This window comes from Narcine bancroftii, unplaced genomic scaffold, assembly GCF_036971445.1.
Source record: "Narcine bancroftii isolate sNarBan1 unplaced genomic scaffold, sNarBan1.hap1 Scaffold_125, whole genome shotgun sequence".
NCBI classification, from domain to species: Eukaryota; Metazoa; Chordata; class Chondrichthyes; order Torpediniformes; family Narcinidae; genus Narcine; species Narcine bancroftii.
The window spans coordinates 63,451-88,870 of NW_027211860.1; the positions used below are offsets into that span (position 1 = coordinate 63,451).

The window sequence follows — 25,420 nt, forward strand, 5'->3', positions numbered from 1 at the left end:
CATTCTGGATGCCCCTGATCATTCCCTGCCTATCCAGATATTTGTACATACTATCTCTGAGAATACCCTCCATAACTTTTACCACCACCAAAGTAAAACTTACTGGCCGATAATTATTTGGCCTGCACCTTCTGCTTTTTTTAAACAGTGGAACAACATTTGCAACCCTCCAATCCCGCGACACCACACCCTTCTCCAGTGATGTTTGAAACATCACTGTCAGAGCCCCGGCTATTTGCTCCCTGACCTCCCTTAATGTCCTGGGGAAAATCCCATCAGGACCAGGAGACATCCAACGCTATTGACCCGAGAAGCTCCAAATTCCTCTCTTTACTAATCCCTATCCTTTCCATAACTAAGCCATTCACCTCATTTATCTCACATAGTCCAGTGTCCCTTTTGCTCGTGAATACAGAAAAGAAAAAAAATTGTTCAATATCTCCCCCATCTCATACAGCTTCTCACTTACACATAGTCCACCGTTCCCATTTTCCAGTGGACGTACTCTATCCTTAACCCTCTTTGTACTGTTCTCGTATCTGTAAAAACCCGAAGGACTCACTTTCACCTTATTAGCTATGGATACTTCATACCTTCTTTTTCCCTTTCTAATTTCCCTCTTGAGGTTCTTTCTTCAATATAAGTAAGGATCATAAATCTCATCAATCTTTTGTTTCTTATATTGAGCATGGGACTCCCTCTTATCCCGAATCATTCATAATTTTTCTAGAAATCCACAGCTCCCTTGAACTTCTTACATTTCAGCCGATATGGAACAAAATGATCCTGTACTCTCAAAATCTCACCTTTAAATACCCTCCAATTTTCCTCTTCATCATTTCCGGCTAAAAGATCAGCCCACACAACTCTGCAAATCTCTTCTCATTTCTTCAAATCTGGCCTTCCCCCACTCGAAGACCTTCGACTTCAGACATGACCTATCCCTTTCCATAATTAAGCTAAATCTAATTAACCCATGATCACTGGATCTGAAGTTCTTCCCAATGCTCACCTCCGCCACCTGCCCCATTTCATTCCCTAACCACAGATCAAACACTGCCCCCCATCTCGTGGGCATCTCCACATACTGCTGCAAAAAGCAGTCCTGAACACGTTGTCTAAACTCTAAGCCATGCTGACCTCTCACTGACTGTGTTTCCCAATCGATGTTAGGACTTCACTTGCCTCCTTTCCAGACCAATCAACCAAGGATGAAACTTAGTTTTGTCTTGTGTCATAATGGCAGAGGACATGAAATTCTGGTACATAGTAGGTGCATTGGATGCTGCTAAAGCATGTCGTAGAAGAGAATTTGTTGCTAATCCCCTGGCAGAAAACCAGTACACGAGGCGTCGCGCAATTTGTCTGCACATGTACCTCATGCCAGACTGCCAAAATTCAACGGCACACTAAGGCACTTCTTCAACCTTTCCCGGTGGTACACACGCGGTTGGAACATGTGCATGTGGATCTGCTCGGACCATTGCCAAAATCTCAAAACATGAGATACATTCTAACAGTCGTAGAACGTTTCACACGCTGGCCAGAGGCCATCTCGTTTCCATCTAGTGACACTGAGACAAGGGCCATAGCATTCATCATTAATTGGATGGCTAGATTTGGTTTCCCGACCCACATTGCATCAGACCACGCACCACAATTCACCCACAGTCCAACGGCCTTGTGGAACGTTTCCATTGGCAACTGAAGGCCCTACTCACCGGACACAATATAATCGATGAATTGCCATGGGTTCTATTGGGAGTGTGCACGGCTCCAAAGGAAGATGTCTGCATTGTCCGCAGAGATGGTTTATGGTACGGTCCTTACAGTTTCATGGGACATTCATTTCACACCAACTCTGACCTGAACGTCCTTCAGCAGCTTCGACATGGTGTTGTGATCAGCAAATCTTTTCCTACCCACTTGCATGGTTCCCCTAAACAGAATGTGCCCCCAAAACTCCTGGACACTGATTATATTTTTGTGCACAGACAGGTCCCAGGAGCGCCATTACAATGACCGTATGAGAGCCCTTTCCGCGTGATGAAGAAGGATGGGGTTGTGTATACTTTGGACATTGGGGGGCATTCACAGCTGTTTAGTGTGGACAGATGCAAGCCTGCCCATGTGGATCCCACTTCACCCTTTCAGTTCCCCCAGCACAGATGATGAGGGGGTCCACCTAAGGTCGATGCAGCTGGGGCTTTAGTTTCTGGTGACAGTTCTGGTGGGGGGGGGGGGGTCGGGTAGCAGCTGTGTAGCGGGCTGAGTGGGGATGGTTCTTTGGTGGGCGCGTGAAAGCATAAGACAGACAGCTGTCTATTTAATGGACCACACGCACGTGGTGCTGCGTGTCAAGGAACGACACGTTGATCTGTGGATTCTCCTGACAGAAGGTGCGAGACACTCACAGGGCTTAATTTAAACCTGTGGTTCCGTGGATCAGTAGCAAACTCATAATGATGTCCCATCTCTCCCATGGAGCCCGGGACACACGGTAAATAAAAGAAGCCTGCAAAGACTGAATAAAGCAGTCTTGTGTTGACTACATATATAAATATTTAGGGTAACTATCCCATTTACAGGATACTTTTCATCCATCTCACAGCCTGTGGGAAGAAGCTATTCCCCAGCCTGGCAGTCCTGATTTTGATGATGGATGTGGTGAAAGATGCTGTGCACTGGATGGAAATGGTCTTTTTACAATTCCTTGAGCCCTATTTGAACAACACTCCCAGTAAATGTCATCTGCAGAAGAAAGTGAGACCCCAGTGATCCTCACAATTCTGCATCATTCCTGTCTGATGCTTTACAGCTACTGGAGCGTCCAATGACTTAGCCAGACAGGAGACTCAACTGCGCTCCTGTAAAATCTCAGGAAGCATAAATCCAAATGAGTAAATCCATATTTTTTTAACTTTTCTGGTGTTTAATACAACTGAAGTAGAAAATTATAGTTCACCAAATGTAGTCACACTATCTTCACACATAGTAGTCCATTCTTCTTGGGATAATTCTAAGGATAAATCTTTCTCCCATTTAATATTTTATTTATCTAAATCCAGTTTGCCCATTTTCTCTTGCAACAAAGAATACATTTCTGAAATAAATCCCTTTTTTCCCCATTTACAATTACTTTTTTAAATTTAGTTAACTTAGGTATCTTCAATTCCCACCCAAAATACTTCAGTACTGGAGCACGTACTTGAAAATATGCAAGCAAAGAATTTAACAGTACCACAATTTTTTTCCCCAAGCCTATCAAAAGAAAGAGTTGTCCCATTTCAAAACAATCTGCTAACACTTGAATACCTTTCATTTGGCAAATCTTTAAATACTAAAATTATTCATCGAGAAGAATATGAACTTGACATGGAATTTGAAATGAAACCTTATCTCCAGTTTCTGTTGCCAGATTTCTTTTATACCAAACATCACATAAATGTCATAATAGTGGGAAATTATAATAATGCAAAAGATGAGGAGTCCATCTAAATATACATTGATGTATAGTAGAATGAGAAATCTGTGCTAATTTCACTTTATCCAGGCGAGGAGGTTGATTAATTTTGAACATCATATTCATAAATTTTAACTGATAATTAATTAATAATTTAACAAATAATTCTGAAAATGAGGCCATTGTAGTCCCTAATGCATATTTCCATGTCAATTTTTGCAATAATACTCTAGCCAAAGTACCTTTCTATAAAAATATTCTGATGGCTGCATAACTCTTTAAAAAATATCTTTGGAAGCGAACATGGAATTGATTGAAAAAGATATTGAATACAAGGAAAAATGTTCACTTCAACACAATTCACACGTGCCATTCATGTCAAAGGAAGATTTTTCCATTTAATTAAATCAGCTTTAATTTTATCAATAGAGAAACATAGTTCAGCTTACACAAATGTTGATAATCCGCATCAACCATTACCTCTAAATATTAAATTTTCTTCGTCCATCTAAGCTGTGTAATCTGTTTACAAGCAGGATAATCTTCCTCTGTAATTGGTAATATGTTCCTCTTATCCCGATTAACCTGATAACCAGACATTTCTCCATATTGAACCAAACAGGTTTGCAGATGTCATAACAATTACTGAGGATTTGTTAAATATATTACTACGTCATCTGCAAACAAATGAATCTTATATTCTCTTCATTTATTTTAATCCCAATAATTTTATCATTTTGCCTTTTTGCTTGGGCTAGCAGTTCTATCACCAATGGTGACAAAGGACCACCTTGCTTAGTCATTGATTGATTCAAACAATATCTTTATCCATTAATCAAAGTCACAGTTGAACAATATTTTCAGAAGAAAATCTATTCTTAATAAAACCTGCTGGATCAACATGTATTAAACGTGATAAATACTTTGCAAGTCTATTAGCTACTATCTTATAATCTACATTTAATAAAGATATTGTTCGATATGAGGCAACTTTCAATGGGGCTCTTCCTTTTTTGCAATAACTAATTCTAGCTCTAGAAAAGAATTCTGGAAATGCTTTTGCTCTTCTGTAGATTGTTTAAGAACATCCATCAAAACAGGAGACAAGACTTCATAAAATTCTTTATAAAACCCTCCTGTAAACCCATCTTCTCCAGGTGATATTCAATATCGCTTCTTCAATTTCAAAATCATTGAAAAGAACTTCCAATTCTGTCCTATCTTTATCGTCCAAAACCGATAACTCCAAACTACCTAAAAAAGACTCAACACGTTCCTCATCCTGACTTACATCAAAAGAATATAAATTCTGGGAAAATGAGTGAAATTCATCATTCATTTCCTGAGGTTTATTATCTCATCGCATTTATTGTCCTTGATGCCTGTTCAGTCTTTAATTGCTGAGCGAAAACCTTATGCGCTCTTTCTCCTTACTCATAGTAACGCTATTTGGATCATTGTATTAATTTTTCATATTTATATGTTTGCATTATATTATAACAGTTTGAACTGAATCAAAAAACTATTTTTATCCACAGTCAAATTTCATTGGAATTGCTTTTCCAACATTGTTATATCCTTCTCCAAATGTTGGCTCTCCGCCAAATACTGTGTCTTAATTCTTGCAGTATAATTGATTATCACACCTCTTCAATAAGCGTTTGAAGCATCCCACAAAACAAATTTACTTTGGACTGAATATGTATTAATTGGCAAATAAGTCTGAATATGGTCTTTGATATAACTTACAAACTTTGGTTGCTTCAATAACATCCCATTAAACCTTCACCGATAAGGGTCTCTACATTATGCAAACCAGAACATGTGCAGGTGCACAATCCTTTATCCAGAACCCTTTGTGGGGGGGGTGGGTCACTGTGTTCTGTATTTCAGATTTTTCTGGATTTTGGAAAGCCAGATTTAAGCCCACCCAAATTATGCTGCTGTATCCACCCCCACTCCCTTTCAGTCACACTGCCATTTTCCCCCCACCCCTCGCCCGCCTGACTCGCGCTCCCATCTCTCTCCCCACTTGCTCATGTTTGGTAAAAGGATTGTGTACTTCTACTTAACAATGAGGAATGATCAGACAATTCCTACTCTTATACTCTGCATGTATAAATCTACCCTGTAATTGTGCTGACATTAAGCAAAAGTCGATTCTCAAAAAAGGATCATGTCTAGGTGAATAAAAATAAAAGACTTTTTCTGTCAGAATTAACTCCCTCCACATTTCCACCAAATTCAAATCTTTCATTGAGTCTTACATCCATTTAGCTATTTTGGTTCTTTGTACAGTTTTTGGAAATGTATCCAACACACAATTAAAATCCCCACCAACCAAAATATTTTCATTAGCTTGACCCAGATTCCAAAAAGTTTCAGAAATCGCGTCTTCATTATTTTCAATGGGTGGATAAACATTCATCAGTCCATGCTTCAGCAAAAATTTTACAATTCACCAACAGCTCTCTACCCAATGTGGCAGAGAATGATTCCAACTGAAACGGTATCTTCTTCTGAACCAAAGTTGCAACTCACCTCTAGCTTTCGAATTAAATGAAGATGCAAAAACATGTCCTACCCAATCTCTCATCAATTTCATATGTTCTTTCTCAGACAAACGAGTTTCTTGCAAAAAGGCAACATCAACCGTCATTTTCTTTATATATGCCAATATTCACTTCCTTTTCATCTGATTATTAAGTCCTTTAACATTGAAGGTCACAAAATTTAAGTGAGCCATAACTTAATTTCCTCTTGAGATTGGCACTTCACAGAGCAATTACATATTTTAAAAATCCTAACCCACCCCCCCCTTTCAAACAATAAGAAACCCCTGTAAACAATGTAAAAATCTACAAGTACAAAAGTCGGACCCCCCTCTGTGGTCCAGCTGCAGTTAATGCCACAAGTGGCAGTTGGCTTTAGAAGTAGCAGAGACGACCATCACCCCCCAACCGAACATTAAAACCCATCCGTCATCCCAATGGTAACACCCACATTGAGCATGAGCTTCATCTTCAACATCACTCACCAATTCTGATTCCAATTCTTTTCCCTGTTCCCTTCCCAATTTTAACCTCGGGCATTTTCTCCATCAATTCCTTCAAATCTGGGAAGGAATTTGCAAAAGATAATGCACCATAAGGACTCTCAAAACATTGAGACTGATCTGGCCCATAATTCACCTTAAATATCGTCGGACACCGAAAAGTAAACTTATACCCTTTCTTCCACAGCACTGCTTTGACCAGATTAAACTCTTTCTGTCACTTAATAATCTCCTGACTTAAATCAGCATAAAATAAAACCCTATTGCCTTGAACCATCATTGGGCTTTGATCAAGGCGAGCTTTCTGAACTGCAAGCCGCAATATAATTTCTCTATCCTGATATCACAAACATCTTAAAAGAACTGCTCTTGGCATTTGACCCAGAAAAGGTTTTCTCCTTCACACCCTATGAGCCCTATCTAAAAAGACTCGACTCCCAACATCTCTGGAATCCATTTCCAGAAATAATTTTACAGGATCTGAACCATCAATATCTTCCGGCAGACCAACTATCTTAATATTATTACGACAACTTTGATTTTCTAACGAATCAATGTTTTTTAACAAATCTCTCTTCTGGACATCCAAGCCTGTAAACAAATCCTCAATATGATCCATTCTCTCTGCATAATGGCCCACACGGTCCTTACAGTCAATAAAAATGTCTTCTATCTTCTTAAATTGATCTTGTCCAGTGTCCACTGCTGTTAAACTCTTATTAATATCAACTTGAATAAATGTAATTTCTTCACACATACCAGCCATTATTTCCTTTATAGCAGCAAATTGATCATTTAAAGTTTCAAAATTTAAGGTCATAGAAGACATAATCTTTTCATTTGGTTGGATCAGTTCTATAGACATGAAGTTGACTTCCATCCCTGTTGCGGGGCCTTGAAGACTGGGGAAGGTGTCTGTGGTTAAACAACAGCTTTCATTGGAGAAGGAGATGTTCTTAAAGCTTAAGGCCTTCCTTCAGTGAGTCCAACTGCAGCAAATAGTCATTCTTGCTCTTCTTCTTCTCGAATTTCTGAGTTGTCCTCCTCCACCTCATACCTGGCAGCCCTACTGCAGATTTCCTGCATGTGAGAACATCCATCCATGCTGAGAAGCTCAGTAGCACCAGAGGAGCATCTTCAGATGGGCCGCTGCATACAGTCAGTCGCCTTCCCGCGAACTCGCGCTCACATTCGAGCACCCACCCCCCTGCTCTCCTTAGTCAAGCCAGGCTTGGGTCGGATTCCACGCTCACTCTCCTGGCCCACCCCCAGGCCAAAGATCTTGGTGATATCTTGCGTCTCTGGAGGCGCAGAGGATGCAGACATTTCTTCCAGCTTCTCTTGGGTTCCACGTTGAGGATTTGGATCTATCTCTAACTGCTCCTGAGGTTCCTTCTGGAAGGTCGGCCTTGCTTCTTCTGCACTTTTCACAGGTTGAAAACCTAGGTTTTTTTCTAAGTTGCTGGTAATGAAATGGTATTGTATGAACTGACCAGTATAGGCATGGGCTGGCCCACCCTCCTGATGACATCCTCTCCGAGACTCCTCCCTGGACTCCTCCCCTGTGACCCAGGCCATAAAGGTCGAGCCACCTCTTCCATCCCTTCACTTACCTAGCTTGCACGCGGGCCTGCAGTCTTGTATGTAATAAAGCCTATCGCTCCCCTTAGTCTTTGTCTTTTTGATTTTTAGGGCAACTGTCAGTGCCCAACACTGCTGTTTTCCTTTCTTCATTTCCAGAATCCTACAGTAGTAAATTAATGTTCAAAACATTGATAAAGTCAAAAAATTCACTACAGTTCGAGTATTGAATAGTTCAGTCAGGGAGAGGTGTCTTCTCACGTCATTTTCTGATGCCATCTTTCCACGACCCCCCACCCCACCTCCCCTCAGCTGACTCCTTGAACACCATCCAATCCAGAAACTCTAGGCAGGCCTGCAGCTGTATTCCCTCACGTGACCACCTTCTGGTTGTCCTGATCTCGTAAGTGTTGTGAGCAATTTTAGGCCCCATTTCTAATAGAGGATGTGATGGGCCAGAGGTGGTTTACAAGAATGATCCTGGGGATGAGCGGAATAATGTTTGCGGAGCATTTGATGGTTCTGGGCCTATACTCGCCTGAGTTTAGAATAATGAGGCAGGACCTCATTGAAATCTGATGAATAGTGAAAGGGCTGGATAGAGAGGATTTGGCCAGTAGTGGGAGAGTTTAGGACCAGTGGGCACAACCTTAGAATAAAAGGATGTCTGCTTAAAACTGAAATGGAGAAACATTTTCATCTCGAGCAGTGATTTTCAAACTCCTCCTCCACACCCCCACCCCCCGGATCATATTCCACTTAATCCCTGTGCCAGAAGTGCTCTGTTAGTAAGGGATTACTTAAGGTGGAATGTAATTGGAAAGAAAAAGTTTGAAAACCACTCTTTTAATTGTACGTCATTGACTTGTTCTGTGCGCGGTTTCATATCTCCAGAGGAAATGGGCCAATGACAATTTTTCTCAGGCAAAATATTTCCTTCACAATTGGGTCCACTGCAGTCTTTCTCAGCCTTTTTTCTCATTCATATTCCACTTTAAGCAATCTCTTACACATTTTTCGACACTCCAAGGAATAAAGTCCCAACCTGTTCAACCTTTCCCTGTAGCTCAACTCCTGAAGATCTGGCAGCTTCTTAGTAAATCTTCTCTGCACTCTTTCAATCTAACTAATACCCTTCCTGTAGCTAGGAATTATTTTTTTTATATAAAGAAAAATCCGATTATTTTTCCAGTAGATGACCCGCTGAGTATTTCCAGCATTGAGTTTTTATTTTACTGCCTTGGTGTATTACTGAGTGATTTGAATGGGAGAAGAAATGTGGGTTGGGTTAAGTAAAGATGTCTAGATTATGGAATGGATTTAGAAAAATAGACGTAAAAGTGGAGGGTTCATGGAAATAGTTAATTCATCTTTTCGAATTTTGGAGTCTCCTGCCGAAAAGCATGGGATAATCGCGGGGCTTAATTCAAACCTGCCGGCAGCAAATTCTTAATGATGTCCCACCTTGTCCCGTGGAGCCCAGCACATATAACCATAGAACAGTTTACAGCACGGAAACAGGCCACGTCGGCCCTTCGAGTCTGTGCCAGTTCACATGAACAACTCCACTATTTTTCCCCTCAACACTCTGGCCATATCCCTCCAACCCCCTCATATCCATGTACACATCCAACCTTCACTTAAATGACAGAAAGGACCCTGCCGCAATGATCCCTTCTGGAAGATCATTCCATTCTGCCACCACTCTCTGAGTGAAGAAACATCCTCTAACATTCCTCCTAAAGTTTTGCACCCTTACCTTGAACTCATGCCCTCTTGTTCCAACCTCCCCTGCCCTCAGGGGAAAGAGTCTACTCTCGTCTAGTCTATCTATTCCTTTCATAATTTTGACTACCTCTATCATAACTTCCTTCATCCATCTACGTTCCAATGAATAAAGTCACTGTCTCCTTAATCTTTATCTGTACTCGAGATGTTGTAAGCCACGTAACATTTTTGTAAATCCTTTCTGCACCCTCTCCACCTTATCTATTTCATTCCTATATTTGGAGACCGGAACTGAAAACAATTCTCTAAACCTGGCCTCACCAATGCCTTAAACAGTTGCAGCATCACTTTCCAGCTATACTCTAGTCTATGCTATGATTTATGAAGCCCAGCGGACCATATCTCTGGTTAAGACCCACTGTCTTAACGTCCCTCATATGCAAGATTTTGCCTCCCATCTGCACAATTTCTGTGCTTTCTCCAAGGTTGATCTTGTCATGAGATACCATTAGATCCCATCCACAAGGAAGACATTCCTAAAACGGTGATTATTACCCCTTCTGGTCTTTTTGAATGTCTTAGGATGCCACTTGAGTTGAAGAATGGTGTTCAAACCTGCCAGCGGGTTATAGACAGTTTGGGCAGAGATTTAGAGTTCCCTACGATCTACTTGGATAACATCTGGTAAAAACAATGGCATCACGAATATGCTGTCCAGACCGACTATATATCATATTCAGGGTGACATTGATATTTCTGAATTAGCCAGTGTCCAGGCAATGGACCCCGATGTTCAGGCATACAGTACGGCCATTACTAACCTGGACATACAGCAGAGGGCAGCACAACTGGGTGGCCAACCTTACGTTGTGACATGTCTTTGGGCTACATTAGACCAATGTTTCCTGCATCTTGGAGGAAACACCTTATTGACCAGATACACAGCTTATCTCATCCATCCATCAGAACATCTGTCAAGCTCATGTCAAATAAATATGTATAGCATGGACTGAGAAAATGCGTTGTGCAATGGGTTTGCACATGTACCTCCTGCCAGACTGCCAAAATTCAGTGCCACACTAAGGCACCTCTTCAACATTTCCCGACGGAATGCAGACAGTTGGAACACGTGCATGTAGACCTGCTTGGACCATTGCCAGAATCTGAAAACATGAGATACATTCTAACAGTTGTAGAACATTTCACGTGCTGGCCAGAGGCCGTCCCGTTGCCATCCAGTGACACTGAGACAAGGGCCAGAGCATTCATCGTCAACTGGATGGCTAGATTTGGTTTTCCCACATTAATTCCGTCCGCGGAAAACAATTCACCCACGTTCCCACTGGCAACTGAAGTCCACTTTTAAGGCCTGACTCACTGGTCCCAATTAGGTTGATGAGTTGCCATGCGTTCTTTTGGAGTGCACACAGCTCAAAAGTAAGATATGTCTGTGTTGTCCGCAGAGATGGTTTATGGTCTGGTCCTAACAGTTTCATGGGACATTCATTTCACAACCAACTCTGATCTGAATATCCTTCGGCAGCTTCGACATGGTATCACGATCAGCAAAGCTTTTCCTACCCACTGGCTTTGATCCCCTTAACAGAATGTGCCCCACAACTCCTGGACGCTGATTTTGTTTTTGTGCACAGACAGTACACAGGAGTGTTGTTACAACGACCGTATGAGAGCCTTTTCTGCGTGGTGAAGAAGGATGGATTTGAGTATACTTTTGACATTGGGGGACATTCGCAGCTGTTTAGTTTGGACAGACATAAGCCTGCCCATGTGGAATCCGCTTCACCCATTCAGTGCCCCCATCCCAAAAGATGAGGGTGTCCACCTAAGTTGCATGCAGCTGGTGTTTTTCTTTCTGGCGACGGTTCTGGGGGTGTAGCAGCTGTGAAGCGGGCCGACTGGGCAAGGTTCTTTGGTGGGCACATGAAATCATAAGGCAGACAGCTGGGTACTCATCCATTTAATTGACCGCATGCACGTGGTGCTGTGTGCCGTTCGAACGGCACGTTGATCTGTGATTTCCCCTGCTGGAAGGTGCGGGACACTCAAAGGGCTTACTTTAAACCTGTGGTCCCGTGGATCTGCAGCTAACTCATAATGATGTCCCATCTTGACCCATAGAGCCCGGGACATGCTGTAAATAGAAGAAGCCTGTAAAGACTGAATAAAGCAGTCTTGTGTTGACTAACCTGGTATGTGTGTGTGTGTGTGTGTGTGTGTGTGTGTGTGTGTGTGTGTGTGTGTGTGTGTGTGTGTGTGTGTGTGTGTGTGTGTGTGTGTGTTGCTTTTCATAGCTCTATCGAAGTAGCCGCTACATATATTAATATTTGGGAGGATTATCACACTTACAGGATACTTTTCATCCATCTAACAGCCTGTGGGAAGAAGCTATTCCCCAGCCTGTAAGACCTCTTTTTGATGATGTACGTGGTTAAAGATGCTGTTCACTAGATCAAAATGGTCTTTGCACTATTCCTTGAGCGCAATTTGAACAACACTCCCAGTAAATGTCATCTACAGAAAAAGGGAGAGCCCAGTGATCCTCACAACTCTGCATCATTCCTGTCTGATGCTTAACAGCAACTAGATCATCCAATGGTGCAACCAGACAGGAGACTCAACTGCGCTCCTGTAAAATCTCAGGATGAGAGCCGTTGGCCTTGACCTCCTCAGCCTCCTTGGGAAGTGTAGGCACTTCATGACCAATGAGGAGGTGTGATTGTTTTGTGTATTAATACGTGTGCTGTATGGATGGGAATTTTATGTGATTGTATTGTCTATTCTTGCTCTTTAACAATCTTTAGTGGATAGAAGTAGTCATTGTACTTTAGGATGTACAATCATGTACAGATTGTCCTTAAATAGCCATTTGGCCCAGATGTCTATTCAGTCCAAGAATACTTTCGATCACAGGCAGATTTTGAACAATAACACCATTCATTCTAAAACAAACATTGGTTTTAATTTTCTTTAAACAGAAAAACAAACAGGATCAAACTTTAACTTATCACTATTAATTTAACAGCCTTCCATTACCGCCTTCTAATTTTAAGTGCAGGTGTATTTAATGTGCATAAAGTTCTTTGACACAACTCCAAGTTCACCGGCATCTATCAATTCTTATACTGTGCACAGAATTCAACATTTATGAATTTTCACCAAGCTCTGGTGCTAAGAAGTAAATGTGTACCCTCCAGGAAGGTTTTTGTTGGTTTCAGAGAGGGATTTCATGCACATTGGACACACATAAAGTGATTCCCTCTGATCAGCCACTTTGGTGTCTTGCCAAAGAAACTTGACCCATCAGGGTTTTCCAAATGATAACCTCTTCTGCAGGTCACAATTGATTTCCTTTTGTTTCCCTTATTTCAGGTGAAACATCATTTCTAGCCAGCCATTTCCTCTTGTATGGACAACAAAGTTTTTCAACAGGCTGAACTGAGAACTCACAACCAGTCTTCAAAACAAGATGCCAGCTTGCCATCTCTCTCTCTCTCTCTCTCTCTCTCTCTCTCTCTCTCTCTCTCTCTCTCTTTTTTAGAAAAAGCCTATTTGGTCTCTCCTCTCTGCTTGCAAAACCACATGACCTTCTTAGAACAGCAAACTGGAACCAGCCAGATACTGCACCAGACCCAAATTACTGAGTCCATTCATCTGTTGCTTTAAAAACAATAATCTATTTACACCTGCTTTTGAAATTCTTTAGCAAAACAGCCTCCTTGTTTTATCTTTGCAAAGGCTATCGGCGCCTGAATGACTCACTCTCAGCAAAGCTCTTGCGTTTTAAATAAGATCTGTTTTGTGAAGTGTATGTGTTTGTTTGTGACCTAAACGACTCCTCCAATCCATCTCTTTCAAAAACATCTCTATATACAATGTAAAATATATAATCTGTCACAGGACAGAAGCAGCAGAAGAGCTGTGATAAAATCAATGGTGTCCTTGCAAAAAAAAAAGTGGGAAGAGGTATAATCCAGTTGGCTCTGGTGAGTGTAGTTTGTAATAGTTTGAAACTTGAACCTCTCTCTCTATTTCAGGAGACAATTTACTGTCATGTAATTAAAAAGTGTCATATCACACAAAATTGCTTTTTTCCTGCTGTCAGACAGACAGACTCACGTCTGGCAGAAATTGACTGAAATGCCTCTTACGGTCAGAGAAAGACTGAGTGCTACCCACCACCCCCACCACCCCAAACCCTGGGCCAAGTCACTGAGGGTCTGTGGATTGTCTTTCAATGCTCACAGACCAATCCAAGTCATTGGCAATGTGAGCTCCAGTTTTGAACATCTGACATAATTAGGAACCATTTAGCACTCACTCGTATCCCAGGTCTGATACCTGACACCCTTTTAGCCAGTTTTGACCCAGTCTCTAGCAATCTACAGCCTGTTGTGAGTTCCTTGACTGCTTTGTCCAGAAGCCCGCAGCCTGCGTGGGTTCCTCTCCTCAAGTCACCAACAGCCTGCCACCTATGTGGGTTCTTCAGCTGCAAAACCCCTCACTGGTCTGCTTCCTTGGACACTGACCCGTGGATTGAATCCTCTGCTTCTGAGATGTTGGTGGGGTGTGGTCTTTATGTTTTCTGGTGCTCTGCATTAGTCGTCCGCTTCCCCAGAGTTCACGGTGGTGAGGAAATCTAACAAATCTAAATTTAAAAAATGTAACTAAGAGGAGAATCTCACATGTCTAGAGGGATGGAAAGGGAATTATTACAAATTGAAGCCTGATATTTGAATATTCAGGTGCCAAATTTGCAAAAGCATATTTCTCAAGCTATATGTAATTTTTTCCAAAGGAATACAAGTTTGAATTTTTGCATGTCATCTTGCCATCCCTAAAAATATATATATATCTGATTTCCAAGTAAGTGCAATACATGTCCTCATCACTGCTAATGTTAATTTAACAAATTTCCATTGATATATTAATAGATTTAATTTGGGCCTTGTTCCTTCAATATTTTGTAATAAAGATAAGGTCAGATTCTGCTGGAAAACATCTCCTGTAACTTGTTCCAAAAAATTTGTAATTCTCCCCAAAAAGATCTCACATTAGGACAAAGCTAAGTTGAATGCAAGAAAGTTGCGACATCTTCACCACACCTAAAACATTGATCTGATAATTCTGATTTTATTCTAATTAATTTCATTGGTGTAAGAAGTCACTGTAGAAGAAAAACTAGTTGTGAATTCCTTCCTCACTGCTGCAGTGTGGAACTCTGGTCAATAGTTCCAGACTGCTGAGTTGAAGTGAATTAATACAACTCCCCTGGATCATGTGATCTCTTTTGCCAAATCAGCTTCCTGAGGAGCTTTTCAAATCCAACAGCCTGAGTCACCTGACTCCAGGTGCAGCTTTCAGATAAAATCCTTGCTGACATCTGCTACATGACTGATGTAAAAACAATTATACTGAATTAATTTATGGATCTCCCCATATTTGCCAATCAATTAAATTATTCAGATCCATTTCCCACCTTTGTCTCAACTTATGAACTCCTCATTTAAAAGTTCCTACTTGTAATAAAGAGGATATCATCAAATAATTTATTTTTAACAATTCCTCTTATAAGGAATTTCTATTTCAGTACAACATGGTTGGTCCTAACTTATCCTTCAAATATGCTCTTAGTTGGAAAGAGCAAAAAAGATTGTGATGAGTTATACGATATTTATTTCTCAGTTGCTCAAATGACATTAATTGTCCCCTTTCATAACAATCTTCAACATTTATAATCCCCTTACGAAACCCGCTATCCAGAAATTGATGATCCTTTAAAAAAGATATGAGGATTTTGAATCAAAGCCATTCTGGGTGATGTACATCCACTTACACCAATTTCATCATTTATTTTATTCCATATATTAATCAAATGTTTCAACAATTGTGTATCTTTATCACCAACCATTAATTTCGATTCCCACTTGTATATAAATTCTTCTGCTTTTCCCTCTCCTATTTTATTTGATTCTATTTTAACCCTTTCAAAAAAAGAAGCAAGAAATCTCATTTGAGCTGCTCCATAACAATTTTTAAAATGAATAAGCTGCAGTCCTCTCAATGCAGAATTTGCATTGGGTTACTTGTAACATGGGATTCAATTGGAAATGGGTTCACGTGACATAAACCCACAATGCAGAATGCTTTCTAAGAAGGGAATACAAGAGGAGGGTTGTCTAGGTCTCCAGCAGGATATAGATCACAAGATATAGGAGCAGAAGTAGGCCCGTCGAGTCTGTTCCACCATTCTTCCACTCACCCCCACTCCCCAGCTTTCTCCCCATAACCCTTGATTCCTTGACTAATCAAATACCTGTCAATCTCTGCCTTAAATACACCCAATGATCTCACATGGGTTTCACGACCACTGACAAAATCAATTTTTCCACATTTGTTTTAAATTGACACCCTTTTATCCTGAAATTATGCTCTCCTGTCCTAGAATCCCCTACCATGGGAAACATCTTTGCCATATGTAATCTGCCCAAGCCTTCCAGCATTTGAAATGCCTCTGAGGACCCTCTTATCCTTCTGTACTCCAACTAGTACAGTCGAAGAGTCGACAATTGTTCCTCATATACTCACCCTTTCATTCCTGATATCATTCCAGTAAATCATCTCTGACCTTCTCCAACTCCAGCACATCTTTTCTCAAATACGGTACCCAAAACTCTAATTCTGATTGAATGGAAAGCGAATTCTCCAACGACACAAACACAACAGTTAAATGATATTATGTCTTGTTAATATTTACAAAAATTATAGAAGAGTCAATTAATAACTTTCAACAGATGCTGGGACCCATTTATGGACCATTGTCATAACCTAAAGCATTAGGGTTGTTCTGAAGCTTGGTGCTGTGTTACGAGTCCAGAGGATCCCAAAACCCAGCAGCAATAGATATTCACCAAGACAAATGGTGACTTAAACAAAAGCTGATTTTAATTATCTTTCAAGATGAAAATGGAATAACACTTTAACTTATCACTATTTTATTACTTTAACTGACTTTACCCAACTTTCCCCCCATCTAATTCTAAGTGCACGTGTGTGTAAGTTCAGAAAAGTTCTTTGGTTCACAGTCCAATCTCACTTCTCATTAATCCAAGTTCACTGGTTGCAGGCCATTCTTCTACTGTGCACAGAATTTATCAAATATAATGTTCACAGGTTTGGTGCTCGAAAGGTAAATAATTACTGTTCAGGAAGGTTCTTGTTGGTTTTCAGAGAGAGGTGTGTTGTTCAGGGAAGTATTAGGGTGTTTGTGACTCAACGTATCAGCATCTGAAGTCTGTTATCTCTTCGGAAAAGCTCTGATCGCTTTAGCGTGGAGCAGAGCTGAACCAGGACTTTGCAGGTATTTAAGGGAGTGTGTGGGCAGGGTTTGTTCTGGACCAACAATCTCACCAAATGACTCTGCTTGAAATCAAGATTCAAATCATTTTGAGGAATACAACAGGAATTGTTCAACAAGAGCCTGGTGTTCCCTGAGGAGTTTTCTTTCAATAGTGGAAATGATTTATTTAAAAACCCCATTAATCTTCCTGATGCAGATCTTTGTATTTAACTTTCAGGTTGCTATCTGTTGTTAACTTGGAGGCCTTTAATCAGGTGACTGGGTGGAATCTTTGCTTTAACCAAGCAGTTCGCTTGCAATTTTCCAGCTGTAGGATGCAGTGCAGTTGCTTGCAAGTTTAGCAAGTGGGATTATGATGTGAAACAGCAAATCACAGCGTCATTTTTGTGTTTGAAAATGCCAATGTGAAAATTTTAACTTTGGTCTCCTTGGTTTGCTTAAGTTAACAGAGGAGACGTTGGGTCAAGCTGAGAAGACAGAGGTTGGATGCCCATTTGGAGAATCAACTGGGGAAAGAAGAAAGCACAAAACGAGGGTCTGAAAAAATAATGAAGCAGACTGAAGTGCTGTTGAACCAAACCCAGGTAAAGAATTTAATTTTGTACAGCATACTTAAGAGACCAAATGATTTGGGTTTTTAATCATGGGTCCTCTACCGGCACCACCTACGGCTCCTAGAACGCTTCCACCAGCGTTGTCTCCGCTCCATCCTCAACATCCATTGGAGCGCTTACATCCCTAATGTCGAAGTACTCGAGATGGCAGAGGTCGACAGCATCGAGTCCATGCTGCTGAAGATCCAGCTGCGCTGGATGGGTCACGTCTCCAGAATGGAGGACCATCGCCTTCCCAAGATCGTGTTATATGGCGAGCTCTCCACTGGCCACCGTGACAGAGGTGCACCAAAGAAAAGGTACAAGGACTGCCTAAAGAAATCTCTTGGTGCCTGCCACATTGACCACCGCCAGTGGGCTGATAACGCCTCAAACCGTGCATCTTGGCGCCTCACAGTTTGGCGGGCAGCAACCTCCTTTGAAGAAGACCGCAGAGCCCACCTCACTGACAAAAGGCAAAGGAGGAAAAACCCAACACCCAACCCCAACCAACCAATTTTCCCTTGCAACCGCTGCAGTCGTGTCTGCCTGTCCCGCATCGGACTTGTCAGCCACAAACGAGCCTGCAGCTGACGTGGACTTTTTACCCCCTCCATAAATCTTCGTCCGCGAAGCCAAGCCAAAGAAGAAGAAATGAACAAAATCTGATTAGAATAGAAGTTTATGGAATGTTTGGAAGTTGCCACAAAAAAATGGAGATATAAATTAAATGTTGTAATTAAGATAAATGAACAATACAATGAGCCTGGTGTCTCAGTATCTGCCTCCCTTGACTGAACATCACCGTTAAACCTTCTCCCCAATATGAACCTGATGTCAAAGTATCTGACACAGTTAATCGTACATCAATATTAAACCTTCGCACGAATTTGAATCCTGTCTCAAAGTTTCTGCCTCAGTCTATCGTACATCAACGAAAAACTTTCTCCCCCCCCCACCCGTGATCCTGGTGTAATAGAATCTGCCTCAGTCTACCGTCCATCACCGTTAAACCTTCTCCCCACTGTGAACCTGGTGTCATGGTAGATATCTCAATATACAGTATATCACCGTTAAACCTTCTCCCCAATGTGAACCTGGTGTCACAGTATCTGCCTCAGTCTACCGGACATCACCGTTACACCTTCTCACTACTATGAACTTGGTGTCACAGCATTGGACTCAGTCTAACATACATCACTGATAAACCTCCTCCCCACTGTGCACCCTGTGACACAGTATCTGATGCAGTTCATGGGTATATCACTGTTAAACCTTCTCACAAATGTGAATCCTACTATAAAATAATACTCCCCTTCTAAGTCTCTCTGTATTCTAATCCCCACCTATTTTAAAATTCCAAAAAAAAGAGAAAAATCAATCCCAAAACAAGCTACTCAAAAGTAGTAGCCCCCTAAAAATCTGGGTGTGGTGAAGTGCACAAGTGGCAGGTGACTAAAGGACTCAGTGTCACCCACCCCCAGTCAGACTTTCACAAAGTCCTGAAACAAAAACATTCAACCCAGTGATTCCAGTCCCACTGATTGTTCCGGATCTTCAATATCGAGAAGACTGCGTCAATTCAACTTTTTTCCCATTCTTTCCATATTTTCCAATCTTCCCATTTCCATTCCCATTGACCCTTCCCTTCGGTGACAATGGTGACGATCGCCCATTTCCTCGTCCATCTGGCAATGAATTAGCAAATAATAAAGCATCGTGGTCATTCTCAAAAAACTGAGATTGAAAATTCCCATAAAAATCTTTCAATACTGCCGCATGACGAAAAGCAAATTTATATCCCTTTCGCCACAATACTTCTTAGGCTGAATTAAATTCTTGGTCTCTTCTGATAATTTCTTGACTCAGATCTGCATTAAAAAAACCCTATTATTTTGAACCATCAGTGGAGCCTGATTTTGCCGTGTTTTCTGCACCACCAATCGGAGGATCATCTCTCTGTCTTGATATTTAAAACAGCGAATCAAAACTGCTCGTGGTAATTGGCCTGGAAACGGTTTCTTCCTTAACGCTCTGTTCGCTCGATCTAATTCCAGTTCATCTGGAACGAATTACCTGCCCTACACTTCTGGGATCCATTTCTTCAAAACCTTCACCAGATCCGAACCTTGCATATCTTCCGGAAGACCTACTATCTTAACATTATTTCTACGACTTTGGTTTTCTAATGAGCCAAACTTCTTCAATAATTCCTTCTTCTGAATCCCCCAATCTACAAAAGGATCTTACACTATTTCCATTTTTTCTCTATTACACTCCATTTGACTCTTGCATTCAAGAAAGCCTCCTCAATCTTTTTAAAATGATCTTGCACAGTATCCACTGATCGTGTCCATCTCGTAACATCACTCTTAACTACATTAATATTTTGCTTCATAAAAGTTATTTCTTCACACACAGTGTTCATTTTAGATTTCATTTCTGAAAATCCTTGAGTCATCTGATGAGTCATCTGCATTGATATATTTGACATATCTTCCATGAGCTGAGCAATCCTTTCCAGAATAGGAAACACAGAATCCAGTCCAGGATCCATCACCTCCATTTGAGGCTGACGGCTCTCTTCTTCCTCCAAAGCAGTAAGTCCTCTTCCAGTATGGTTGCGGGTCTGGTCACCCGACAACAGCGTGCCGACCTCATCAGCTCACTGTCGCTCAGGCTCCCCCACAGCCCACATCGTCTCCAAAGGTTCGTGGACCCTCAACACACTTTGCATGCTTAGTAGGGCACCGACTGCGCAGGTGCATCTTCTGATGCTACATTGCACTCCCCCGGACCACCAGGCAATGCTGCAGGATCACGGGCCTGTCCTCGCTCAGCTGGCCCACACTCACGCCTGTGTTCATGAGCGCACGAGTCGAAACTGCCAAAATCATCGCTGAGCTGGTGCCATCTTGCGATTGCAGAAGCCGGGCAGGAGTCCTCTGAGACTTGGGGACTCCAGTCGATGACTCCGTTGCTTCAACTTGAACTCGGCCTCAATTCTTCAACACATTTGTAAGGTAATTTCTTCTGAAACTGAGTTTTCGATTTTTTCACATTTGCAGCCATTTCAATCCTCCACTATTTCAGTTTTTTTTATCAGTATTTTAAATCACTTTTACAACTTTTAAAATCGAGCATTTAATAGTCTAACTGGGGAAGGGTGGAACCACCCATCTACCCTCTGTGCCATCTTGTCACAGTATCTGACACAGTTTATAGTAAATCACTGTTAAACCTTCACATTACTGTGAATGCTGTCTCTCAGTTTCTGCCTCAGTCTACCATTCATCAATGTTAAACCTTCTCCCCCTGTTAACCTAGTGTTAAAGTATCAGCCTAAGTTTACCACACATCACCATTAAACTTTATCCCCATTGTGAGACTGGTTTTACTGTATCTGCCAAAGTTTACCGTACATCACCAGTAAACCTTCTCCTCAATGTGAGCCTGGTGTTACTCTATCTGCCACAGTTTAGTGTACATCACCATTAACCTCCTCCCCACTGTGAACCAGGTTTCACAGAATCTGCCACATTTATTGTACATCATTTTTAAACCTTCTCACTACTGTAAACCTGGAGTCACAGAATCTGCCTTATTCTTCCATACATCTCTGTTAAACTTTCTCAGTTCTGTGAACACGGTGTCACAGTATCTGCCAAAGTCGACTGTACATCACCATTAAAATTCTCCCCACATTGACCCATTTTTCACTGTTTTTGCCACCATTTATTGTACATCACAGTATATTCCACAGTTTATTGTACATCAGTGATATACCTTCTCCTCATTGTGAATGTAGTGTCACCATATCTGCATCAGTCTTCTGTACATCACCATAAACTTCTCCCCAATGTGAACCTGGTGTCACTTGATATGCCACAGTTAAGATTACATCACCGTAAAACCTTCTTCCAACTGTGTACCTGGTATCACAGTATCTACCACAGCTTATCGTGCATTACTGTTAAACCTTCTCGCTACTGTGAACTCGGTGTCACAGTATCTGCCAATGTCTACCGTATATCACCGTTAAATATTCTCCTAACTGTGAACCTTTTGTCACAGTGTCTGCTCAGTTTATCGTACATTACTGTTAAACCCGCTGGATAAGCTCCAGAGAGCGAAAGAGGAGTTCTCACATCTGCAGGAACTGGGGATCATTCATCGCTCCGACAGTCCTTGGGCTCGCCACTCCACCTGGTCCCAAAAGCCTCCAGTGGCTAGTGCCGCTGCAGAGATTTTCGACGGCTTAATGACACGACAGTACCTGACCGTTACCCCATCCCTCACTTTCAGGACTTTACGGCCAATCTGCATGGCATGAGAGTATTCTCCAAGGTCGATCTGGTGCAAATCCTGTTGCACCCCGAGGATATCCCCAAAGCAGCTATCATCAACCCCTTCGTCTTGTTCGAATTTTTATGCATGCCTTTCAGGCTCAAGAACACCACCCAGACCTTCCAGCACCTCATGGATACGGTGCACAGTGATTTGAATTTCGCGTTCATTTATCTGGATGACATTCTTGTCACCAGCAGAGACTGGGCACAACACAAGTCTCAACTGCACACCCTCTACTCCCGACTGGCCGAATTCGGCCTAATGGTCAGGCCGGCCAAATACCAGTTTTGTGCAGAAGAAAATTTGGATGGGATGAAACTAATCCAGAATCCATCGCACAAGATTGGAGAAATTGGATTGAGCATCTTCAAATACTTGGAAGTTTTGAAGTTAACAGACTTTGGAGTGGCCACATTTGCTCAGTTACACCATTTTTCTGATGTAAGTGAAGATGGTTTTGATCCTGTCAGTTACTGAGTCCTGTGAAATAACCAAGTGCGAGGACATGGTGGATTTATAATGGGAAAAGCCAGAGTGGCTCCATTAAAGTCAGTCACCAGACCTTGAATGGAATTGACTACTGCTACTATGGCGAGCAAAATGGACGCTATGTTAAGAAGTGAATTACAGATGGAGTTAGCAGATCCTGTGTTTTGGACTGATAGAACATCAGTGCTTAAATACATTAATAATGAAATCATGAGGTTTCATTTCTTTGTGACTGACAAAGAGAATGAAAACCTGGACAACAACAAATGGCAGATTTACCACAGGACAGAGTTTCACCTGATGAATTCCCATTTACATCCGTGGAAGTTGATTATTTTGGTCCTTTGCAAGTAAAGTGAGGACGAAGTGTTGAAAAATGATATGAAGTTATTTTCACATGTTTGACTATGAGAGCAATTCATATTGAAGTAGCGTCATTGCTTGATACAGACTCTTTTATTAATGTTCTTTGGCGTTTTATTCCTAGACGTGGTCAAGTAAAAGAATTATGTTCTGATAATGGATCTAACTTTAAAGGAGCTTATCGAGAATTATGAAAAGTTATTCAAAATTGGAATCAACATCAAATTCATGATACATTACTTCAGAAAGAAGTTAATTGGATATTTAATCCACCCATAGTTATGGGTGTGGTACGGGTAAGGGTTAGTTGGTTGTGGAGAACGTTTACAAAGGTCTGTTCTGGGCAGTACTGGGCAGCAATGCTTAATGTTGTAATGGATGCGGAAGCTCTGGGAAGGGGTAAGGGAGGGACTGGCCAGGAAGTCTGCTGATGCTGGGGCCGAGGGCAATGCACAAACATGCTGGGGAAACTCATGGATAGTTTTGTGAGGAGCAGGTCCTGCTTCACGAGTCAAATTGAGTATTTCGAGGAGGTGTCAAAGGAAATAGATGAAGGTCAAGGTCTGTATGCACTGCATGTGGATTTTAGTAAGGTGCTTGACAAGGTCGTCACAGTGGCCTCATTCAGAATGTCAGGAGGCATGGGATCCATGGAGCCTTGGCTGTGTGGATTCAGAATTGGCTTGTCTGCAGAAAACAGAGGGTAGTAGTCGATGGAACAATGTCTAGTGGCTCTCCAAATGGATCTGCTCTGGGACCCCTGCTCTTTGTGATTTTTATGAATGATGATGGGAGTGGAAGGGTAGGTACGTCAGGGGCTGACACAGAGGTAGAGATGTTGTAGACAGTGTAGAAGGTTGTCATAGGTCATCTAGTTTGGAGAGAAGTGACTCCAGGATGGAGTTCAATCCTGTAAATCCAGATATACTTAAACAAGCAACTGGTACAGGTTAATTTCCAGAGTCATTTTCAAGGGCACGAATAACAGTTATTCCAAAGAAGATTGGAGACCCATTAAAAGTAGCTTCATATAGACCAATTTCTTTATTGAATGCGGATTACAAGAACGTGAGGGCAGAGAACTTGGTTAGTGACAGGATTATGAACAGTGTGCAGGACAGAGAAATATTTAGATCCTGCTACATAAATCGCTCAATGTTGCTGTGAAAATTGAGAAGGAGTTTAAGATGGTGTATTGTGTGCTGGCCTTCAGGAGTCAGGGGATTGAGTTCAAGAACTGAGAGGTAATGTTGCAGATGTATAAAATTCGAGTCAGACCACACTTGGAATATTGTGTGCGAGAATACCAGAGGGCGTCTAAATAAGGTGAGAGGAGGGAACTTTAGGCAAGATGTGAGGGGTACATTTTATTCACACAGAAAGTAGTGGGTGCCTGGAATGCATTGCCAGGGGTAGTAGCAGAGGCTGGTCCATAAAAGGCATGAAAATGATTTTAATATGGGGACAGGTATAAAAGAAAAACAGAAGGTACTGGTGTGAGGGAGGGAAGGGTAATATCGTTGTGGGGTAGGTTCATATGGGTTAGCTGAAGGGATTCGACCAATCCATCCATGATTTGTCCAGCATCTTGCTGTCATGTCGTGGTGAACCAGGGTGTTGCCTGATGGAGACACGGTGCTCTGAGTTCTGCAGAGATAGATCGTGCTTTTCTCCAAAACACACTTCCTCAGGTAAAGCAGAGGAAGGGGAAAGGCCCTAATATGCAGGGGTAGGGAGGGGGGTGATGGGGGAAGAGTTGGGACCCTCCAAAGTCATCGTGATCAGGCATCGCAGACAGCATCTCTATCACCCATAGTTCTCTTCCCAGGTGAAGGAGCGATCTCAGAGACAAGACACGAGTCCAGAAGAACCTCGCATCCCATCTGAACAGAGGTCGGACAACATCATGATGTCCTGAATCCCTCCCCTTCTTCTCCCCCTGGCCCTGCCAACCCCATTCCCTGCACCTCCCATGTCCCTTCACCCACTTCCCCCCACTTCTCCTCTACCCCTCCTCAATCCCAACCCCCTCCCGCTCACCTTGCCCTTCCCTCACACCTATGCCCTAACCCCAGCCCTCCTCCACCTCCCTTTCACCCTCCCCTTTCCCCTTCCAACCTTAACCTAGGGGAAGGAGGGGTAGGAGAAGAGGGTAGGAGAAAGGGGGTAATGGAAGGGGGTAAGGGTAGGAGTAAGGGGTAGGGTTGCGGGTGTGGGTATGGGTGAGGGGTATGGTTAGGGGAAGGGGATAGGTGTAGGGGATAGGTGTAGGGGATAGGTGTAGGGGATAGGGGTAGTGTTTAGGTTTGGGTTGGGGAAGGTGGGTAGAGTTAGAGTTAGAGAGGGCTGGGATAGAGGTAGCATTATGGTTAGGGTTAGGAGACATGGGCTCAGATTAGGTCTAGGTTTAGGGTGAGGTT

At 42.1% G+C, this 25,420-nt stretch overlaps 1 long non-coding RNA gene across 1 annotated transcript in view; it reads left to right on the forward strand.

Moving 5' to 3' along the window:
- LOC138750368 (uncharacterized) overlaps positions 1–25,110 on the forward strand; it is a 43,428-nt gene extending 18,318 nt beyond the window's left edge. The window contains exons 2-3 of the long non-coding RNA XR_011349289.1: positions 17,648–17,789; positions 24,829–25,110. This is a non-coding gene — a long non-coding RNA (uncharacterized lncRNA). The remainder of the gene's footprint in view (positions 1–17,647; positions 17,790–24,828) is intronic.
- The last annotated feature ends 310 nt before the right edge of the window (positions 25,111–25,420 follow it).